We start from the raw sequence: 12,769 nt of genomic DNA, 5'->3' as shown, positions 1-12,769 counted from the left end.
TTTTCTTTCTTTCTCTCTTCTCCTTCAATCTTTCTCCCCATCTCTCTCACTCACCAAAAGACCCTTGCGACGCCTTTTCTTCCCGAGTCCCACTCCATTGTCTTCCAAGCTTACTTAGACCAAAACCAACTCAAATCCAAGACAAATCAGAGTTGGAACAAGCTGTTGCGTGCTGCCCTTTTACACAGTAAATGCTTTTCTGCGTGTTGCCATTCTTGTGTTTGATTTGTCCTATAGTTATAGTTTTACAGAGTTATCTTGTGCTGCATTTTTGTTTATCAAAACATTCTGTTAGAGCCTTTTCAAATATCTTCATGAAAATTTGGGATTTCACATCTGAGATTCCCACTAGGGCAAGGCTATGAGAAAGAAGAGACCTTTTCGGTTTTGATGAAACCAGTATTGATGGGTTCATCAGGTATCGCTTCATCATATTGAAATGTTATCTATAAAAAAACCCTTTTTCCTCTCTCTAAAAGGTAAGCTCGTTCCACCCCTTAGACGAATTCTTTTGCAGTAGCTTGAACAGAACCCGATCCCTCAACGTAACCCTTTCTCCTCTCTTTAAAAGGTAAGCTCATTCTACCCCTTCGACGAATTCTTTCGCAGTAGCTTGAACAGAACCCAATCCCTCAACGTGAACGAGAGAAAAACAAACCCCATTACTCGATCAGGGAATCTAAGCCACTGCTCTATTCCCGACTCTAAATCCATAAAGGACTTTAAGGGGGAACTGCTCTCTCTATCTTAGCTGCTTTCCCTACTACAGGCAACTGATAAAAGTATGGGGGACCTTTTTTCTTAATCTTAAAAAAAGTATGGGATATTTTTCCATGACATATTTTTTGAAGGCCATTTTTTTATTAAATGTTTTTATGTTAGGCTTCCAATTCATGCTAAAAGGTGGTTTAAATAAGAATGCCTAAATTAAATACCCTTATGAATGCCTAAATTAAATATCCTTATGAATATTGTGGGGATGCAGATCGAGAACAACAATGAAAGAGGCAAGGTGTTATAGCTATTTGTTAGTATTGATCTTCTCAATTCTGATTTGTTTGTCAAACACTATCACATTATATTTTTATTTTTGTTGCAAACTTGTGAAAAGTAGTATGTTCTTTGTGAAGTTACATTTAAATACTGAATTTTGTAAACCAAAAGTCTCTGTATTATTAGCAAGAAAGTAATTGAATTTGGGCCACTTCAAGACTTGCACAATAAGCTTTATCAGTAGAAAAAACTTTTGGATGGTTCATATTATTTAACAAAAAAAAAGGGTCATTGGCTTTATTTTTTTTAGTCATAATCATAATTTGAGCTTCCATATAGTTCATCACTAGTTTATTGGGGACTGTTTAATGTGAATACTTTTCTTCTTTATGCATATTAGATTTGTTAGAATATAACATGACACTTATTTCTAATGAGATCGAGTTAATGTTATATAAATACTAAATAGGCATGTATAATTGTAAAAATTAATAAGAAATATTCATTTTAAGAAATTGAAATTATTATCGAAGTAGGTAATCTTAAATTTGTTAAAATTCCTACAATATTAGTATATTTTTTCAAATAATAAAATTTTATACTCTTCCAATAATTTGTTCTTGCAACTTGTTTAGCATGTTTCTGACAATAGAATTTACTGCACATGTTTCTAACAACTTTTTTGCATTATTGTTTGATCCCAAAATTAAATTATTGTTTTGATTTATCTTCTTTTTTTTTGTTATAGGGAACTAAACATGTCATCAACCATACCAGATATCTCTTCTATATCAGTTCAGCCGATAATAAATTCTTTTACTAGTCGAATTGTGTCAGATGATGATAATGATTCAATGAATGAAGCTTTAGATGCTACTAATGGTAACACAGATAAAACACCAGTCATTAATGCCAATGATAGAGAATGTGATGATGCTGACTCTGAAGAGTGTGAAGAAAGTAATGAGAAAAAGAGGTAAAAGACATCTGCTATTTGGTTAGAATTCAAAGAAGTCACTCTTTCTGATGGTTTCAAAAAAAAAAAGTGTGTCCATTGCAAGAAGAAGCTAGCAATAAATGTAAGTAAAAGTACAACTCAATTTAAGAAGCACTTGATAACTTGTGTTAAGAGAAAATTTTTTCAAAATCAATAACAAATGATCAACTTTCAGCCAATAAACACATGTGGTGATGTACAGATACTACCTGCTCTCACAGATGGCAAGTTTGATATGGTAAAGATGAGAGAAGTAGTTGCACATTTGATACTTATGCACGAGCATCCTTTTTTTTTATTATAGAAGAAGAAGGTTTTAACATGATGCAAAAACGTGAGATGTCTGAATGGGAAGAGGTATCACGTAATACTATTAAAAAAAATTGCATGTAAGTTTATAAAGCAGAAAAGAAGAAATTAAAGGCATTGTTGAAGACTGCCAGCAAAATTAGTTTGACAACAGATTTATGAAAATCAAGTAATCAAAAGATTGAGTACATGGTTCTTACAACACTTTGTAGATTCTAATTGGAGATTACAAAAACGTGTTATTAGCTTTGTTCACATACCTCATCCTCGTCGCGATGTTGAGATTGCTGATTGTATTTTTAAGTGTTTAAAGGAATAGGGAATTGAAAACAAGGTGTTTACACTTTCTGTGGACAATGCTTCAAGCAATGATGTGGCAATTAAAATTCTTAAAAACACTTTTTCAAGAAATAAAATGTTGCTTTGTGGAGGAAAATTATTTCATGTTCGGTGTTGTGCGTATATCTTAAATCTTATGGTTCAAGATAGCCTTTCTGAGATTAAAAATGTGATTGGTGATGTTCATGAAAGTGTCAATTTTATTAATCAAAATGAGGCAAGACTTAACTCATTTTCTGACATAGTATAGCAATTACAGTTACCTTATAGGAAACTCATTCTCGATTGTAAAACACGTTGGAATTCGACATTCGAGATGTTGTCGATTGCAATCAAATTCAAAGAAGTGTTTTCGAGACTCAAAGAACGAGAATCTCATTATGAATGTTGTCCAAGTCATGAAGATTGAAAAAAGGTGGAAAAAATTTGTGAGATTTTAAAAGTTTTTAATTCAACGATTAAAATCATCTCTGGAAGTGATTATCCAACTTCAAACCTATTTTTGAATGAAGTTTATCGTGTGAAAGTGTTGTTGGATAAAAAGATGAATGATGAAAATGAATTTGTTCAAGCGATGGTTCGTAAGATAAAGAGTAAATTTGATAAGTATTAGGGAGAATGTAATTTGTTGATGGCTATAGCAGCAATCTTGGATCCAAGGTGCAAAATGAGGGTGATTGAGTTTTGCTTTCCTCAAATGTTCCCTGATAGAGAAGCAAGAAAAAATATTGCTAAAGTTCGAGATGCTTTTTATGAGATTTATGATGAATATGCTCGTGAGTATCAATTTGGCAATGAGCATAGTGCTGAAACTCAAGTGCATGATAATGGTATTAGTGGTATGAATATAGAAGCTTATTCTTCTGGTTGGTTTGAATTTGTAAATTATGTAAAATCAATTGAAACTGCTCAACCACAACAATCTGATTTAGATGTCTACCTAGTTGAGGGCTGTTTTATCTGTGAAAGAGATTCCACTAAGTTTGATGCTTTGGAATAGTGGAAAGCGAGCACTTTGAAGTATCGTATTTTATCCAAGATAGCTCGGGATATACTTGCTATTCCTATCACTACAGTGGCTTCAGAAGCTATCTTTAGTACATGAGGTAGAGTTATTGATACTTATCGTGCTTATTTATCTCCTGACACAGTGCAAGCATTACTTTGTGGAGGAGATTGGTGTCGGAATCTTCATGGAGTGAAGAAGAAGAACAAAGTGAGTTTTTTTTATTATTATTTTGTTATTGGGTGACTATCATTGCTTTAATCTAATTTTTAACTATTATTTTTCTTTACTTTATTTATATAGAAAGAGAAGAAATCAATTGAGATTGCACTCAAAATCTCCTAAAGTGAAGATATCTAATGTCTTCTATACAGGTATAAAATATTATTATTAAATACCTTTAATTTGTCACAACATTACTAAAGAAAAATAGGTGGTAACTAGTCTAGATTAAGCTTTTGCATTATAGTTTACGAATCATAGGTTAACTAATGATAGAAACTCATGTTAAGGTAATTGACAAGATACTGTTTATATTTTTTTGCTCTGATTATAAGACAATTGACAAGATAAAATCCATGTTGATGCTAATGTTAAAATTTTAAAGTTATTGATCATTGTAATAATATTACAATCTTTTTCTTACATGGGTACTTTTACCGTTATTCTTATTGTTAATTATAATTTCTTTGTTTTGTAATTATTCTTTTGTGTAGGTTTATTGAAAAACAATATAGCCCAATGTTCATTTGAAGACATAATATTGTGAAGGCAGCATATGTATTGTTGTTGGTTTGTTGTAACTTATTTGTGAACTTATTTGCTTGGATATTTAATATCTTTCAATTAGGATTTTAATTTCTAAGTTTCATTATGTCTTATATTTGTGTGTTGTATTTGAATCATTTAATGAGACTTTTATTTGCTTGAATTTGATTGTTGTGTAAGTTTTTATTATTATTATTGTTGTTGTTGTTATTATTATTGTTGTTATCTTGAAAATATAATATTTATTAGGTTTGATAAAAATTAGTTGTAAAAGATCTCGAGCTCGAGCACAAATAATCGAATTTTTTTCGAGTATAAAAATCGAGCTTTTTTTATATATATTAATCGAGCTTAATCCAGCGAACTCGAATAGCTCAATTTCGATCACAAATCGAGCTTGAGCTAAGAAATTGAAACTCAATCGAGTTTGAGCCGCGTATCGAGTAGCAAGTTTAGAGTCGAGCTCGAGCTTATCATTGTATCGGCTCGACTCGACTCGATTACACCCCTAGCCACAGGGCCAAAAATAGCAAGTGACCAAATGATTTTAAACGCGCTGTGCTTTTACATGCAAATATTTAGCATGTTATTAAAGATTACAAGTGAAGAAAACAGCTGTGGTTGGATTTATATTTTGCCTGAACCAGTGAACCTGTCCCTTGTATATCTTCCACTGACAATGACTATACCAATTTAAACTAAACATTCAATATCAACATCCACTTATATCTTCCCACTCTTACCATTGCCCTTTTTGCATCAAATGCTCTTTGATATTTTTCATATTTGGAACAGGCAAGTGGGGAACAAACTGATGTAAAAATGACCCCCAATCCATAAATATGCTGCCAACTGCTCTCTCTCTCGTTATTTTGTTTTCCAAGAGGCAAACAAATTGTCTATTTGTTTGAGAAAGCTAGATATTAATCATAGGTTTGGTCCATTTCCTTTCATTTCATTTCCATGTTCCATTCCTGAAAACCTACCCGGTAGCTAGAGATGGGATTTTCTTGATCATGCAAAATTTCAAAGCATGTGTTGCTTTTGTTTAATGTCTTTTTGAAATTGCCATGCATCTCCAGGATTTCCTTTTCTCCCTGGGGGCCTGCCTTAGGGCCACTACCCTTCTGTTTTTGTATTTAGGATGAAGAAGCCATCTATCTAGTTAGTATACAGGAATAGGATAGGAAAGGAGAGAGAGTTTACAACTTCCACCTTCACCGTCCAACGCAGAAACATGACCCACATGGTCGACCCTGTTTTCACAGCTACAAGTCTGATATTTCCTTCCAACTACATGCTAACTTTTTTTTATCTGTTTGAGCCATGTGCAGTGCCATAAAAAGGACCAATAATTAAAATATATGCTATAGTATTTCTCTCTCCAAACTATACATATAACTCTGAAACACGGAAATTTCTGGATTTAGGGCTTGGGTTTCGGCTGATATTATGACGGTTTGGCCTAATACTTGCCTTGTAGTTTTAGGTTTCCCCCAAGTTTGAAACTTGGTGGAAGAAAAATATGATTCGCTACCCAAAGCCCATATAGGGTTTCCAATAGTACGTGCATAACATTGAGGCCCATCACAGGAATATTTTGGGGTGACAACAGACAATGTATATATAAATAAATGATAATAGTATTTATTAATTATAATATGTGGCGTAAGCCTGAAACGTACACATGCAGCAGGATTATAACCTTTAGTAGATTTTTCATGAAACCGAAGTACCAAACCATCAGGTCTGGCTGGGCCACTTCCATGTCGAAATGGTTCATATAGGATAACAGACTAGAACTCGACCCCTACAAGCTAGCTACTACTGCGACCATGGGCTGGCTCCATTGGGGACAGTGGGTTTGTGTTGAAATTGGATGGATGAATTGATGGAAGGACTCGAATAGGAATGTCGTTGCCAAAAGTCACTTTGAATTCTCCTTTTCAACTGTGTATCTGTGATATTCCTCTCTGCGTACACTAGTCATCAATCAGATTCCCAAAACTGCCAGAGTTGCACGGTTGAGACCAGTGGCCCAGGTTTACCTGCAAATGCAAAGCAGGTCAAACCAAATGGCTACATACTAGTAAAATTTTTGGAAAATACTAAACTTGCATGCCATTTTTTTTCCCTTCAGAGGAAGAAAGCTGCAAGATATCGGGGGGATGCATGTCTAATTATGACTACAAACGTGTGCAACCCAACTAAACTAAGAGATATTAAGCTGAAACATACCCGAAAGGGTTTAAGGTTTGAATGCTGGTTTGTCCTACAGGTGTACCTCTTATTTAAGCACAACAAAAATCCACCCGCAGCAAGCTCCAGAATGCACCCTGTAAGCACAGAATAATAGATCTGTTAGTTGCAGGCAGTTTTCAACTGACTGAATAAAGCACAAATATTGCTCCTTAGCTAAACAGACGTCTGCAAATGCAAAGAACCTTGGCTTGCTACAAAGAAGAAGTCCACAATCGCCAATCCCTCCAAACTGTTCAACTCTTTCTGCATTTGAGTATACAACAGCAAACTACAGTCCACTGCTCACATGGCAAAACCTCTGTTATATAGATTGCTGGAACTGGAAACTTGACACCTCAGATCCTCAAAACTAGGAGTAAGTTTGTTAAATCCCAAACCCTCATTCTTTAGTAATTCTTGCAGTCTCAGGTCGTTAAAACCCCTATCTTCATTCCAGCTACCCCTATGGTAACACATGAGCATTTCTCAACTGTTGGATCGTTGATTGTGGGAATGAAAAAGGATATGCTGGGGATTGACCCAGAAGCATAGGTGACCTGCTGTAAGCATCATCAGGCTGAGAGATTCTATTCCATGAGTGATCTTGGAATAGCAGGCTCTGATGTGCATAAAGCGATTGTTGCATCAGCAGCTGAAGCCTTGCATCATGGTCAAAACTGCTTTGCAGTTGAGCTGAAGTCCTTGTGCCAAAGCCTGGTTTATTGTACCCAGTAACCATAACTCCTTTACCAACTTCACGTATTGCAGGGTCAACGAATTCAACATCTCCAGAGCAGCCAATATTTTTAATTTGAGGTTCAGAAGTTTGTAGCAAATGACTTGCTGGATGGCAAAGAGAACAGTTACATAGTCAACAAAAAATAGGAAAGCAAAAAAAAAAAAAGAAAGTTGAAAAAACACAAACCAGCACTATCAAGAGCCAGGTGCATAATTCCAGAAGTTGAAAACCCTGGAGGAGCTGCCTTACTAGGAGCTGAAAATCCAGGTGGGACTGAAGCTGGAGGTTTTGAAACTGTGTAAATGAAAAAAAAAAAAATTAATAAAACGGTTACAGACATAAAATATCAGTACACATGCTACCTACAGACACTGTATGATGAACAAGTGAAAATAATTAACTATAATTCTACAAAATGATATCTCATCTATCACCATCATCACCAAACATATTGCTAAGATAATTAGTCACCTCTATATCATAACAGAAAAACAAGAAAGAACAATTGATCAAAGAAGAGAAGCACACAAACCCTCATCCAACCTAACACCTATCCTCCAAACTCCCAATCCCCTCCCATAAGAATAATAAATCATATAAAACTCACCAGAAAGCTTAGAAGACACAAATGTATGGTTGTTGAGAAGATTATTGGACTCCTCAGGAAAGTTGAATGAATAAGGATTCTGGTATTTCTCAATGCAAAGATCATTGATTGCATTAAAATCATGATATGAAGAACATTTATTCAAGTCCATTAAACTCCCAAGTGAATCATCCAAAAGAGATGCTTGATTACTAAATTCCACCTGTCTCGCAAACAAGAACCTGGACTGATTGTTTTCTGTTAATTTTTGCAAACTTGGAGGATTAATGGAAGCATGCTTTTCCTTAGTTTGTCTCAACAACTTAGCTAAACTGTCAGGTGAAGTAAATGAATCTTCCCATGGATCCAGCTCCATTGATAGGATTTTTGAGATTATGCTGTCTTCTCCTACCTCTGCAGTGGTGTCATTCTCAACATTAGCTACATTATTAATAAATTTTCCTTTTCCTGATCCCAACTTATTTGAATAGTCAAAGCTCCTATCCAAGTCAGCATCGCAACCATCTATATTATTGTGGAACCCATTGGATGAGACTAGGTTCTCAGAGGTCAATGGAAAAGAAACTTGATCGTGCAGGGGTACAATTCTGGAATGAGCAAGACAATCGGTTTGATGTTTTATCTTGCCTTGCTGCCAAGAGTTATTGCTCAACTTATTCAAACTCTGCTGCAAAGAAATTGAACAAGATGCAGAAGGCAGATTGCAGATGTTTCCAAGACCCTTCAATTGTTGATCATCCAAATCTAGTAAGTCCTCGGTAGTCATAGATCTACTCTGTAGTGGTAAGCTTGGGGCATAAACATTCTGCTCACCAATATCTTCCTGAAAGCTAAGACATCTAGGCACACTGAATGAAGTATGAGTAGGAACAGAAATGTTAGCGATGATAGGAACGGGTTCCTCATTTTCAGTGTGACCCAGGGTGCAGATTGACGATAAATCTTGAAAATCCCCATCAATATTAATATTTTCATCATCTGAACCAGAAGTATGGGATGATTCAGGACAGTAGTTTATAGAGCTTTTGATGTTTATTGGTGCAAGTATGCAGTCCCCACAAGTTACAGGGGCAGAAGTCATATTTGAAAGAGTGTCTAATTTTCTATTTTCTATACGAGCTTGGTAATCACTATCAGGATACTCTTCAGAAAATTCCGTTCCACAATTGGGATGAATTTCACTGGTTTCTTCAGCTGTCACACTTTTCCAAACATCATGGGTAGATTGTTTGGTGTTTACAACTTCTGAAGAAACATGGGGACCAGCAAATGCATCAGGCTTATTATTTGAAAATGTACCTTGAGAACCTGACATATTTGGAACTGGTGACAAACTAGCAGAGACACGCATAACCCTGATACACAAAAGGCAGAGTAAATAAGAACTCATAACATGAACACCAATCTAGGATGGCACAGATCAAATGTTGTATACCATGAGGCTGCTGAAGGTAGTACAGAAGAATTTCCGGTGCCACCATCCACACAAGATTCCCTACTCTGGTTTCCAATATTCTGATAGAAAGAGGTCAAGTTGACTATATTATAATTCAAAAGTATGCACAGCATAAATCCTAATTCACAAGTATGCACACCATTACATTTTTAGTACAAATACCAATGACCTCAGCTATTGACTTACATTATATTATAAGGCACCATCATGTAGTTATCCCAGTTCAAAAAATAAGAAGCATACAATCTTTGGGGCTGGGATAGAACATATTATATGGAATCTTACATTTGAACTTTTGGCAACAGGTTTGGCTGATGATAATATGCTGCTACTGATGCACTCAGCCACAGGGGGAGGTAAAAGATTTCCTGAACGCCGATGTAAATTATTTGAAGCACCAATAGTTTGTTGCACTCTGCTCCTTTATGACCATAACAAATTGATTTAGAATGATATAAAGAAGCTATTAATAAGGAGCATAAAAGCTCATAACTCAGCGGGCTTCAGGAGAAATAATAATTTAAATTGGGGAAAGAGTAAATGCTTAAAAATATAATCAAATGAAGAAACACGTCAACACTAAAATCTTAGAAATGCTTTACCCACTCACAAGTTGCAGGATATGGAAAATGTGTCATAAGCATAAAGTGCTATATTCTTGTTCAATAAAAAAAAAAAGAGATGGAAGTGAAATCATCAATGAGGAAATCAGCTTTAACTACAGATTAATTAGAGGGTCATTACATAGATGATAGATATATACACACACATATGGGGCAAACTAATATAGTTATCGAATGGAAATACAATCCAAAGCATAAAATCTAGATTTTAGTATATCATCCATGTCCACTTAAAAAAATCCTTACACTTTAAAAATGCACACAAACCACCTTTCAAAGTTAGAATAAAAATACCGTCTAATTATGATATAAACAAATTTCACATGAGAAGAAACTCAATGAAATGTTAGAATTATTCAAACCAGTAAGAAATTATATGAAAGCATCCAATCATTACATGATGAAGGGTGAAGCTGAACTTTAAAATGATCTAGAAAGGATAAATAGGAAAATTTTGAGTTGTTTCTGCACATTCAAACACATGCCTAATGCACAAACATGCAAACACGGGCACAAATGCACTGAGTCAGGCAAATATCGATAGAAGAGCATATGCCTTGAAAAGGAACTATTTCATCCTTGTTAAAATGCACAAGCACTGAATGAAGCAAATATTAATAAAAGAGCATATACCTTGAAAAAGCTGAAACTATTTCATCCTTGCTAAAACTATCTTCTTGGGAGCCAAAATCATGCAAATACAAGCAATCTGGAATGTTGCAGGGCTGGACCAATAAAGCACTCACCAGATTACAAGCAAAATAAAGTCTCTTTTTTCTTAGTGAAGAAAAACTTCAACAAAAGATGGATAATATATTCCTTACCACATTTCTCAGCCATGCATGGCAATATTTGGTGGTTCCAAAACATGCTCTGTGAAACAACTTTAGCTAGTCATCATCTGGCAATAAAAAATAAAACCTGAACAAACATACATACTTACCTCAACGGTCTACCTTCTAAGACAAAGCTGTGCACAGATTGAATGCAGCAAACTGCTTCCTCCTCCTTTGAGTAAGTTACATACCTAACAAGTATGCAAAGAGGCATGTCAAGGCAGAGAAAAACTGATTAGACCATAAGCAGGAAGAATAAGACAAGGAACAAAGAGAAAGATAGATAATCAAACTAAGTTTAAAGAACTTTCAAGAAATGGCTAACAAGCTTACACGCAACAACTATTGTTTGATGAATGTTGAATAACACCATTCGCTGTTTTAGATATCAACACCTTCAGAACCTTTCCATACTGGCCAAAGCACTCTCTTCATTGAAGAAGCTGTCAGAAATGAGAAAATCTAGCCTAAGCACCTTTAATGTTTTCTCATTAAAAAACAAAAAATAATTATAGGAAAATGTAATAGCAGCATACAAGACCTACACATAAGCAAAAATAAGATACACAATAATCTGGAATCTACCCACATCTTCATTTGCAAGGTCAAGTGGCAATCCAATTATGTAAACCAGATTTCTCTTAATAACTCTGATGTTACTAAGATGCATCCTTCCTTCAGATACTTTAGGCTTTGTCTTATGTGATTTCTGTTTCCGTTCTGAATTAATTTCAGCCACCAATCTGTTCAGCAGATCCAATCATCAACATCAATACACAATTAAGCATACATCAAATAGTTAACAACCAAAAATTAAAACAACCTTTCACAGTTTGCAGCCATTCCCACAATTTTCTCTTTGTCGTAAGTTGAACGACAGGCTGGGCAACGACCCTCAGTGTTGTCCTTTTCAGCCATTTCCATTATGTGATGCCAGCACCAAACACATATCTGCAGATCAAGACAATTCAAGAGAGTGAAACACAGTACAAATGGGAAGTAAAAGCAACAATTTTCCTTTCCCCCTGGTTCATCTGTGGGCAAAGAATAGTGATCAAACCTCGTAACCACATTTGCAAGGCTTCAGTTGCTGATCAGTCAAATCCATTTCCTCAGCACATAATGGGCATGTTTTTTCTCCCTTGTCACACATGATTGTCCTAAAAAACAGACATTAACAATAAAATTAAGAATCAATAATGCTTCTTTCTCAATCTCTAGAGGCAATCATCTCATGTTCATAAATGACAACAACACGAAGGGCTGAAAAAGTTACACACTCTGTAATTTTAGCACAGCATTGTCCAAATGCACTCAGTTGACTATTTCATTTTCAAGAAGCAATTACATCACTAAGTTCATTGATAACAGGTTTGCATGAATATAACAGCAGCAGCAATACCCCAACTACAACATTCTAAGCAAGAAATAAGAGCAATAATTAAAAGAAACAATAATAAGTAAAATTACAGCAAGATTATTAAAGATTATAGCTTTTAGGTTTTTCCACTCACTGTTTCAATTCAAAACTAATAAACTGTTAAGCTCACCAGTAGCAAGAGTGGTTGTGAAGCTTCAAAGTCAACAAGCCAAAAAGTCAGCTCACTTAGAGCTCAGCTAAGCCCTTTTTCACTTTTTTTTTTTGCATTATTGATTCATGTTTCCTGTTTCCATGGAATAGGAATAGCCAGTTGGATTTTGCAGTTAATTGAAGGTTGTTTGGCGTCTATGTGGCCCATTTCTCGACCACCTCCCCCAGCCTATCGTCAGTCCAGCTTTTTAAGAGTTTTCCTGGCTTGGGCTTTTGTAATTACCCATGATTCTTGCTGACCTGTGAATTCAAGTTGTGTGTACA

At 35.2% G+C, this 12,769-nt stretch overlaps 1 pseudogene across 1 annotated transcript; it reads right to left on the bottom strand.

Annotated features, from left to right (window-relative positions):
* Nucleotides 1–6,037: 6,037 nt before the first annotated feature.
* On the bottom strand, nt 6,038–12,502 carry LOC111296381 (uncharacterized; annotated as a pseudogene). Its single transcript, XR_016326188.1, has 15 exons — nt 12,465–12,502; nt 11,975–12,074; nt 11,738–11,865; nt 11,504–11,657; nt 11,248–11,357; nt 11,022–11,105; nt 10,903–10,951; nt 10,712–10,803; nt 9,741–9,876; nt 9,435–9,514; nt 8,000–9,354; nt 7,579–7,686; nt 6,857–7,496; nt 6,651–6,748; nt 6,038–6,460 (listed from the first exon to the last, which is right to left on the bottom strand). The product of XR_016326188.1 is annotated as an uncharacterized LOC111296381 (transcript).
* Between the last annotated feature and the right edge of the window lie 267 nt (nt 12,503–12,769).

Source organism: Durio zibethinus, chromosome 12 (genome assembly GCF_047325235.1).
Source record: "Durio zibethinus cultivar Kanyao isolate XHJ-2024 chromosome 12, ASM4732523v1, whole genome shotgun sequence".
In the NCBI taxonomy this organism is placed as follows: Eukaryota; Viridiplantae; Streptophyta; class Magnoliopsida; order Malvales; family Malvaceae; genus Durio; species Durio zibethinus.
Note: the sequence above shows the minus strand (reverse complement) of the source record. Positions and strands in the feature narration are given on the sequence as shown.